Below are 9,812 nucleotides of genomic sequence, written 5' to 3' on the forward strand. Positions count from 1 at the left end.
ATGGCAAAGGGCATGAACACTCGCAGTGGGAAAAACAATGTAATCGCAGTAAAAACAACGTAATCACAGGGGCGGTCCCTAATATTCCAGGGTGGCATGAATGGACCGCCTAGTCTAGGTGAAGAGATTACAGTTTTTCTCAGTCGCTTTGGTGCTTTTCTCAGATCAGAATGAAAATTCTCATAACTATTAGTTCAACCTCCACAACATTTAGTCATTTGTGCACATCATAGTAGCAATTTATCCTTCCTCTGAACAAATTGCAAATGCTTTTTGAACATGTAGCTTTGTCAGTCAAAATAAACTATACTTATGGATGCTGAATAGTCGTTCCCAATAAAACTATAGTCTTCATTTCATTGCTTGAGTCATTGCATACAAAATTGGTGAACTATATAGTTATCAAATTCTGTCACAATGTTGTAGAATTGCAAAGAGCATATACAGTAAAACTGTGAAACATACATATTCAGTGTCTTGTACTCACTTACTCCCTACAGCAAATTGTAACTTTACTTTAGTTTTCAAATGGCTGTACAAGTACTGTATAGTGCTGTCTTGAGCATTTTCTGCTCACCGAGTTCTGACCAGAGCATAAACTGTCGTAATGAAAACATGACAAAGCCATTTCTAGTTCATAAACGATGGTGTCAAGACTTCTCATTTTGATGACACTGGTAGTTTCATTGACATAAATACTTGCTTTTGAGAAATGGACTATCCATTTTGAGCAAGTGACGTGCTTTTGCAGGTTATCCACTAGTTTGCACTAATTGTTTTGAGAAATGCACCAACTGCTGTGCAAATGTTAATAGTGATGTGAGAAAAGCACCAAAGCGACTGAGAAAAACTGTAAGTGAAGTCACTTTTATCGGGAAAGCATAGATAGATAGATAGATAGATAAATAGATAGATAGATAGATAGATACTTTATTGATCCCCAAGGGGAAATTCAAGCTTTAACCGGAAAACAACGCAAAACAGTAGGCCTCGCCAGTCGCTACTGTAGCTGGCAGCTGCCATTGGAATTAATTTGCTTCAGGCATTTAAGTTTATGGTGAGCTAACAGTGAACAGCCCTAATTGTGCTTTGAGAATGTGTGTCAGAGGTTCAGGGATCAGAGAATGTGCCCATGGCAGTCTTTGGGCGGGTGATTCAGGGATCAGAGAATGTGCCCATGGAAGATGCTTTGGGCGGGCGATTCAGGGATCAGAGAATGTGCCCATGGCAGTCTTTGGGCGGGTGATTCAGGGATCAGAGAATGTGCCCATGGAAGATGCTTTGGGCGGGCGATTCAGGGATCAGAGAATGTGCCCATGGCAGTCTTTGGACGGGCGATTCTCATGAAGCTGTAGTGAACAAATCTGGGCCATGTATTCCAAAAACAATACTTTAATACAATTAATAGAAGTAATAGTAACTATGATATTTCATATAAATATAGTAAAGAGCACTATAGCAACTATTTTATAGGAAGGATCTTTTAAATGATAATTTTACAGAAGATAGAGAGAAGCCTGCACACCTTAGGTTATACTGGTGCAGCTATTTCGCAATAACATCTTAAGAGGAGCAACACAACACTTTTGCTATTTAGTTCAATAGCTGATGTCTGAAAAAGCCCGACAGTAATTGGAAATAACCCCAGCCACCCCTTGGTGGGTTGCGTCTCTGATGGCAGAAGCATGTCCTTAGCATCCCCCTGCATGAAGACGTAAAAGACGGGGTCCAGCATTGGGTTCAGGGACACAAGGATCTCAGAGAAGATGTAAAAGTAAAACACGCAAGTCTGATTTTTCAACTTCCGCAGACAGATCAGATGAGTTGAGACAATGAAAGGCAGGAAGAGGAGCATGTAGATGCAGATGCAGAGGACCAGGGTGCCCATGACCTGGTGATGCTTTTCAGGACACACAGAGCAGGACTTTCAGAGGACCCGCACGATCCCAGGAGAAACCCTATCAACAAGGGACAAGGCAGCAGGAAAAACACTCCTTAGTAGTCACCAGCCCCCTTAACCACTGCAAATATTATTATTGGTCCCCATCCACACAGCGAATGACACAAGGGCTCTCTTGATTGTTCACATGTTTCTGTAAAACACTGGATAGGCAATCATAATGTATCTCTGCACACCATATGCTTGCCATTAGACAGAGATAATAAAGTACACTTTTTCTTTCACCATGCTAAACAGATTTGCACTGTTGCACATATCTGAACGATATCAGAGATGAAAAGGTTGATGACATACACTCAGACTTAATGTAGGCCTAACGACACTTTACACTCAAACATTTTTTTTATCACTCAAAGAGAAAGTGCATAATGAGTAGGCTGATGTTCCACTTTCTTGTTAGAGTTTTGATAGGTACTTTCAAGAAATGTTTTAAAACTCATCTGTTCATCTTGCATTTTAAACTTATAAACTAAGAATGTAGTGATTATAAACTGTAAAGTGTCTGCCAAATACCATAAACATAAATTCACTGATTGTGTTTTATAAGTGTGCATTATGATGTCATGACCAGGTGTAATGTCACAGTAACACTGCTGATGTCACCGTGGCCATTTATAACCTCAACATTCTAATGTAAAGACAATCGTTAGACATGCTGATGCAAACTAAGGGTAAGCTATCTTTATTAATTGTTTACTGAATTGAAATGTAACCTCTTACTTTCATTACTTCCATTTTATGATTTCAGATTAGATAACTCATGAGCAGATACTGATTTATATAGTTCCTTGGCCTATGCCTTTAATTAAGACTATGATTTGAGTTTGAACAATATGAATGAATGAAATCACCTCTATATTCATCCCCCAACTCTTTCCACAGATGAGCGTATTTGAGCAGGAGAGCTTAGAGAGATGCCTGGGCTCCAGGTTAGAAAGAGCCCAGGTGGACCTCGCTGACCGCATGCAGCAGCTGGACAAACATTTTCTGTGCATAGAGAGGGAGCTCCATGCAAAAACCAATGGATGGTTCAGGAAAGGGATGACTGATATGCTGCAGGTAAAGGTTAATGTTCTACCATAATCTTAATATCAGTTTCTTGATTTGAGGGTGTCATCATATTTAACATATGTAAATGTTTGATGGGGACAATGACATTGTGTAAAAATATATGTCATGACAATATCAATACTATTCTTATTTACACTGGAAAAAGCTATTTATTAATTCATTTGCATCTGTACCTCCACCACCAACAACAACAGACAAAGAACACAGTTATTGAGAAATCAAGGGAGATGCTGGCAGAAGAAGAAAGAAAAAGAGAAAAGATGGTGGGAGAGACAGAGAGAGAGAGGAAGACCGACTGAAAGAGTTATTTGCAGCGATTGAAAAAGAGAAAGGAAGACTAACAGAGGAAGAGATGAGAAGAAAAATGGTGGAGATGGAAAATAAGCAAGAAGAGGGTCGACTAACAGAGTTTATCATGGCTATTGAGAAAGAGAAAACAAGATTGACGGAAGAAGAAATGAAGAGAGAGAAGGTATTAAGTGAGAAAATGAGAGAAGAAGGTCTGCTCAGAGAGTTGGCTATAGCTTCTGAGAAAGAGAAAAACAGACTGAAGGAAGAAGAACTGAAAACAAAAAACCTTCAGGCAGAGAAAAAGAGACAGGAAGCTCATTTAAGAGAGCTAGCCAAAGCTATTGAGAATGCAACAGCCAAACTGGCAGATGCAGAAGGAAAAAGAGAACACGTGTCGGAAGAGACAAAGAAAGATGAGGAACTACTGAAAGAGTTGCTCACAGCAATTGAAAGGAAGAAAGAAAGACTAACGGAGGAAGAGATGAGGAGAAAAATAGTGGAGATGGAGAGAGAGAAAGAAGAGGATCGACTAACAGAGTTGACCATGGCTATTGGGCGAGAGAAAATGAGATGGACAGAAGAAGAAATGAAGAGAGAGAAGGTATTAAGTGAGAAAATGAGAGAAGGTCTGCTCAGAGAGTTGGCCATAGCTTCTGAGAAAGAGAAAAACAGACTGAAGGAAGAAGAACTGAAAACAAAAAACCTTCAAGCTGAGAGACAGAGACAGGAAGCTCATTTAAGAGAGCTAGCCAAAGCTATTGAGAATGCAACAGCCAAGAGGGCAGATGCAGAGAGAAAAAGAGAAAAAGTGGTGAGAAAGACAAAGAGATATGAGGACAGACTGAAAGAGTTGCTCACAGCAATTGAAAGGGAGAAAGAAAGACTAACGGAGGAAGAGATGAGGAGAAAAATGGTGGAGATGGAGAGAAAGAATCGACTAACTAAAGTTTGTCATGGCTATTGAGAAAGAGAAAACAAGGTTGACAGAAGAAGAACTGAAGAGAGAGAGAATTAAGGCATTAGATGAATAACCTGGGTCAAAAGTGACTCTGATGCGTTAAAATGTTGAATATCTTTGCAATAAATTGATTTCATCATCAGTATTCCATGAATTCCTCAATGAACATGTTTTTGACCATCAAATATCTCTATTTAAATTTTTCCATTCTTTTCTTTTTAGAAAAAGTGGTTTATGTATCACCCATTGCCTGTGTTGCCTTGTGCTAAGATGTTTTGCCACATCAGTAAACATCATTCCCCAAACACCAAGAAATAAAGTCGTGGTGAAATCAGCTGGTTGGAACCTTAGTGCCACCGACCTGAAGTGCAGCCACAATGGTTCAGTCAGCATGTCTAATGGCTGGGTCTGCTGAAGTCACAATCAACTGGACAATAGCGAGGCAGAGGGGAGGCTGTAAGGCGCTCAAGAGGCCCTGTGGCCAGGCCTCACTTAAACTTCATACTTGACGCAAACTGTCAGTGCAATCTTCTGTCATTGTAAACAAGATAGTCAAACTTCTGTGTCATGTTGTCAATATGACAGTAGTCATTTTGATTGCACTGACAGTTTAATTGCTATAAATACTTGGTTTTGAGACATAGACTAAGCATTTTGAGCAAGATACTTTGCAGGTACACTATATAGTGCAGGTTGCACTAATTGTTTTGAGAAAATTTTGCAAACATTAATGATGATTTGAGAACTGCACCAAAGTGACTGAGAGAAAATGTAAGTATATTCTCTAATGAAAAATGTGTGGCTAGGTTTCAATAATACAAAGTTACACATTATTGTGTGTGTGTTTGTGTGTGTGTGTGTGTGTGGGGGGGGGGGTTTGACCAATTACTTCCTTCATTTATGCGATCAGCGAGGTCCACCTGGGAGCCTAGCATCTCTCTAAGGCTTAGAGTCTAAGCTCTCCTGCTCAAATACACTCATCTGTAGAAAGAGTGGGGGGATTACATTAATACACAGGATTAGATGTTAAAATCCCTTGTGCCAAAATCCAAGGTAAAAACACATTCAGAAGCCCCTGCTCAAGTTTAACTTTAAAAAGCACACTACCCACAAATCCGCCAACAAATGGTCACAAGCACAATACAAATGGCCCATCCAACAGCAGTAGCCTATATAGTATGCGGCATGTCATTGGGGTTATCAAGTGGGCACCCTCATTCACCGATGTTTCGTTAAGTTAGGCCCACGACACCTCATGAAGGCTTAACAGTGAAACCAGCGTCCTGGAGACACTCCCCTCCATGCTGCCACCATATTACCACATTGAAATATCCAATACCCCAAATACCCTTAACCAACCTAGGCATGGTCTAAGTTGGCTAGGTTGGTCCGTCCCGTTGATGTGGACTGAACCATAACCATAAAAACCTTGGCCAACAAACCATCAACCTAGGCACAGCCCATCACAAACACAAAACAAATTAGCCAGTTAGTTTAGCCCGTTAGCTTAGGCCCCATCCCAAACACAAAACAAATTAGCCAGATAGCTTACGCCCCATGCTGCCAAAAACCTGTTTTGTTAAGTTAAAGGTTAAACAGTTAGCTTACCTTAGCTTGTGCCCCAGGAAGGGTAACTTCTCCTTACCCACAACCAAGACAAATGAGCCAGTTAGCTTACCTTAGCTTGAGCCCCAGGAAGGGTAACTTCTCCTTACCCACAACCATTCGCTTGCCTGTTCAGCTGCTAAAGACATGTTACTAACCACCTGCCTTAGACTTCGACCACAAATGCCCAATTCAGACAGCAAGCCAATAGCAGATCTGGCCACAAACCCACGTGCACCGATTTCAATAGGCCTTAATCGTGCACTCCAACCTCACTTAGCTGCCTCCTCTGCTATTTCAGTGTATTTAGCTATAGGATAGCTATAGGATAAATATAGAGGTGATTTCATTCATTCATAATGTTCAAACTCAAATCATAGTCTTAATTAGAGTTATAAGGCCAAGAAACTATATAAATGGGGCAGCCGTGGCCTACTGGTTAGCGCTTCGGACTTGTAACTGGAGGGTTGCTGATTCAAACCCCGACCAGTAGGCACGGCTGAAGTGCCCTTGAGCAAGGCACCGAACCCCTCACTGCTCCCCGAGCGCCGCTGTTGTTGCAGGCAGCTCACTGCGGCAGGATTAGTGTGTGCTTCACCTCACTGTGTGTACACTGTGTGCTGAGTGTGTTTCACTAATTCACGGATTGGGATAAATGAGACCAAATTTCCCTCACGGGATCAAAAGAGTATACTTATACTAACTTATACTAAATCAGTATCTGCTCATGAGTTATCTAATCTGAAATCATAAAATGGAAGTCATGAAAGTAAGAGGTTATTCAATTAAGTAAACAAGTTTACAATTAATAAAGATATAGCTTACACTTAGTTTGCATCAGCATGACTAATGATTGTCTGAGTTACATTAGAATATTGAGGTTATAAATGCCACGGTGACATCAGCAGTCTTATTGTGACATTATGGTGCATTTATGGCACTTGGGAATGACAAGGACCGCCCCCGTTATTCTTTTTTTCCCCACAGCGAGTGTTCATGTGCTTTGCCGTCGGAATGTGTGACAAACACGGATGCCACAACAAAGGTTAAAACATACGCTCACTAATCCTACATAAACAACTGTATCTGCTTAAAAAATAGTGTAAGACGCTTGTGAAAGAAAGATATGCAGCTTTCAAGTGATAAAAACGGCAAATTCCCAAGTTTACATTAAAACTGTTGGACATGAAAGGCCACATGAACTACAAATGAACTACAACGTGACGACAAAAGTGATGACGAGCCCCTAACTGGGCAACTCTGTTAGCAAAATCTAGCCCCAGTTTCCGACCTCTGACTCACACATTATGTGACGTGAATGATGCGGAATGATGATGTTTTCACTGTGAAAAAGTTTTTTCCGATGCTCATGAACACTAGGTTACACCTGGTCATGACATCATAATGCACACTAATAAAAAACAATCAGTCAATTTATGTTTATGGTATTTGGCAGACACTTTACAGTTTATAATCACTACATTATTAGTTTATAAGTTTAATATGCAAGATGAACAGATGAGTTTTACACCATTTCCTGAAAGTAGGCCTACCTATAAAAACTCTCACAAGAAAGTGGAACATCAGCCTACTCATTATGCTCTGAGTGATAAAAAAAAAAAGTGTTAGAGTGTAAAGTGCAGTCAGTAGGCCTACATAAAGTCTAACTGTGTATGTCAGCAACCTTTTCATATAGGCCTATTGTTTAGATATGTGACTGTCTTTTAGGCCTACAACTTTGTTTATAGGCTATTGTATGTTACAGTTTTTCTCAGTCGCTTTGGTGCTTTTCTCAGATCAGAATGAAAATTCTCATAACTAGGCTATTAGTTCAACCTCCACAACATTCATTTGTGCACATTATAGTAGCAATTTATCCTTCCTCTGAAAAAATTGCAAATGCTTTTGAACATCTATCAGTTGCTTTTTCAAGTCAGTCAAAATAAACTATAAGTATGGATGCTGAATAGTCGTTCCCAATAAAACTAATAGTCTTCATTTCATTGCTTGAGTCATTACATACAAAATTGGTGAACTAGTTATCAAATTCTGTCACAATGCTGTAGAATTGCAAATAATAAATGCATAATAAAACTGTGAAACGTACATATTCAGTGTCTTGTAGCCTACCCACTTACTCCCCTAACTACAGCAATTTGTAACTTTACTGTAGTTTTGAAATGGCTGTACAAGTACTATAGTGCTGTCTTGAGTATTTTCAGGTAGTCACCGAGTACTGACCTTTTTTGCATGGGAAAACACTGAGAGCATAAACTGTCGTAATGAAAACATGACAAAGCCATTTGACTATCTTGTTCATAAACAATGGTGTAAAGACTTCTCATTTTGATGACACTGGCCGTTTCATTGACATAAATAGGCCTACTTGCTTTTGAAGAATGGACCATCTATTTTGAGCAAGTGACGTGCTTTTGCAAGTTATCCACTAGGTTTTGCAGTTTGCACTAATTGTTTTGAGAAATGCACTAACTACTGTGCAAATGTTAATAGTGATGTGAGAAAAGCACCAAAGCGACTGAGAAAAACTGTAACTTGACAACATCTTAAACCCTTAATTGTAGGCTACATTAACTAAACCGAGAGGTATGCGTGCTTCCATATGTAAGTCCTAAAGAACATAATGTTGATAAGTAGCTAACCTAGGCTGTTATGAATCGTCGACCGAAAAGCCATCTGGCTGCACATAGGCGTGGTGCAGATGTTTGTCATTGTGTAGCCTACCATGTATCATGTCTAACAACGTAGCCTAGGCTAGCCTACTAGAACATTTTACGAATGGAAATCACATTCGCATGTAAGACTATAATGAAACGATTCTCTCAGACTCTGCGAACGACTGGCTTAACGAATCAGAAAATTTGAAAACGAAGGCTAACGCAAAAAGTAAGTTATGGAATGCGAGTGCCATCTGGCGGTGATAAGCGGATCAGAAGATATGGTGTATCATTTTCAGGCTGCAGGCCTAGGCCACCGAACTGTAAGGCAGACATTATATAAACTGACGCTATTCATGGGTTTCATCAGGTCCCTTTCCACAGGTGTATTAATCAAGCACCATGCAGTCTGCATTGATAATCAAGATGCTTGATTTTATACACCTGTGGAAAGGGACCTAATGAAACCCATGAATACCAACTCTGTCGGCATACGCAGCTGTGTTAGAAATCCCAGTACTTTCCCCCTGCCAAATTGAGACACGCCCCCTTGCATTCCACCTGCACCAAATTAGTCAATTAACCTGAGACACTAGTGTTTCTCTCAGTAGCCTACGATGGTAGATGGCTCTCAGTTTGCAGTGGCTGTATCCTCATCCAGCTCGAGTGGATTGTTGCGTTTGTAAGTTTATATGTTCCTTTATTTGTTAGTTAAATGTAGTATTTGTTAAGTATATCACGTTCCTTTGAATGTTATTTTTTGTACTTTGATCAGAGCTTTAGTGTACATATGCTCTTGGCATTGTCTTTGTTCCAACCGGGCACATTCAAGCTCATAGAAGCAAGGAGGATTTATTTAGTTTATGTGATATGGTATTCACTTTGCTTAATTATTTCTTTGTTTAGTCATCGCTGTTTGGATATTAATGTATTTCCTTTATGGTTTTGAAGTTTTGAAACTGATATTGCCTGTTGGTTGTTTGCTAGACACCAATAACGCTCAAAGAAAACCAAAGCTGGAAAATAAAGTAGGCCTAAGAGTTAACTGGAAACTGGATTCCCGTGTTTTAATCGACACCTCATTCTGGCAGCACCAATCCACACCAGCCAACACTCCTCAATACTTTACAACTAAGTTGGACTTCAAAACTGTTCTTTCATATTTGACTAATGTGGACGCATAGGTAACGGGACCGCCGTCTCGCTATCCGGAGAAATAATATTTGGTCACCACTATTTGTCGATTTTCGCC

The sequence above is a fragment of the Alosa pseudoharengus genome, unplaced genomic scaffold (assembly GCF_046254945.1).
Source record: "Alosa pseudoharengus isolate Yale_2024_CS ecotype anadromous, Long Island Sound unplaced genomic scaffold, YU_APseudo_1.1 YU_APseudo_1.1_scf_24, whole genome shotgun sequence".
NCBI lineage: Eukaryota > Metazoa > Chordata > Actinopteri > Clupeiformes > Clupeidae > Alosa > Alosa pseudoharengus.